Consider the following 1,530-nt stretch of genomic DNA (forward strand, 5'->3'; position numbering starts at 1 on the left):
AACTGGAGCAATCTTGGTCCAGCTCGTCCTCCGACTCCACCTCGGCCAAATCCTTCGCCGATGATGACTTCCCCAATCATCGTTGCCGGTCCGCCTCCTTCGCCACCAGCAAGTCCCCTAGCACCAGCATCTTTTCCTCCTGTTCCAGTGTCTCCTCGTCCGCCTATTTGGACTCTCGATGATGGACCTGGACGCATGATTACGGCCACCTACACTTCGGTGCCGCGTCGTGGTGGTGCACCGTCGGTTGAGCCGTTGCCTCACCGAGTGTTGTCTGGCGGTCGCCCTTCGGTGCCGGCTTCGTCCACCTTGCCACCGTGGGTTCTTCCGTTCGTGGACATGGAGTTTACTGACGCAGGCGCCAAGAAGTGTTTCGAGCGACTCTTGAGCTTAACCCTTCCCGAACCGGCTGGTGAGGTGACCGTGCGTACCACGTTGGAGGGTCTCCAAGCGTTCTTTGATTACTCGCATCCTGATCACCCGTATCAGCAACTTCGGCAGCTCTATCCTCTTCAACACTGTCGACTTCAACCCAAGCGTCCCCATCTCCAAGCGTGCTCCGATTGAGACCCGTCTCAAGATGATCTGGGCGAGCCTTCGAGGTGACGGCGGTAAGCAAGGTGACCTCGGGTTCGCGTTGTGGGAGCGTCTCCACTGGCTTCCGTTGGCTGGTATTGAACGAGGTCTCGCTGAAGAGGCTAAAAAGGTTGGCCATGACAAGGAACGTTTGAAGGAACTGAGAGCTCTGCTGAAGAAACTCTTCAGCGAGCGCGACCGTTGTGCCGATCGTCTTCGTAACAAGTACCGTGAGCAGTACATGGCGTGGAGTCGAGACTCGGTTTCCTCTAGTGCTTCCGGCGTGCCGTTCATTCGTCCCGAACTGCTTTTGGAGCCGTCGAAGCCGTGGTACCCCATTGAAAACTTGTCGTTCGCACCTCGGACATCTGACTGGCTTTCCGAAGTTCCGGCTCTCGACGCTCGTCAGCCCTGGCGTACTGGATGGATGAATGCACCGCATAAGCACCCGTACAGCACCACGTACTTCCCGTGCCAGCGTAATCCGGAGTTCTTCAATCCTCGTGGTACGCGTTTCGTGGATGTGTACCGAAGCGTGATCGTTGACCCGTCTCTCGATTCAACCGAACTTATTCCGACCTGGCGTTCGTTGTTTGACTCGCCACCGGGTACTCCACGTCCCGCTCTGGCTGCTGCTCCTGTTGAAGCTGGTACCGAGGATTCGCAGGGTGCGGCTTCAAATCCAGCTGCCGAGGCTCAGGCTTCTGATGAAGAGGAGAAGGAGAGTGGTGACTCGACTTCGTTGGCACTCTTGGCCACCGCGGCCAGGCACTTTGAATCGATTTGAATCCTCGCCGCACGTTCCACGACGTTCTCCAGCATCTTAGCTAACAGTTGAGGTGTCCCGCGTGACTTCGTTTTCAGTGGTCGCTCCGCGGTTGGCATTCATATTTTCTCATTCTTAATTCACTTCCACAGCGTAATCATGTTCATGTTGTTCTTCAAATGCATATA

Source organism: Phytophthora infestans, genomic scaffold (assembly GCF_000142945.1).
Source record: "Phytophthora infestans T30-4 supercont1.251 genomic scaffold, whole genome shotgun sequence".
NCBI lineage: Eukaryota > Oomycota > Peronosporomycetes > Peronosporales > Peronosporaceae > Phytophthora > Phytophthora infestans.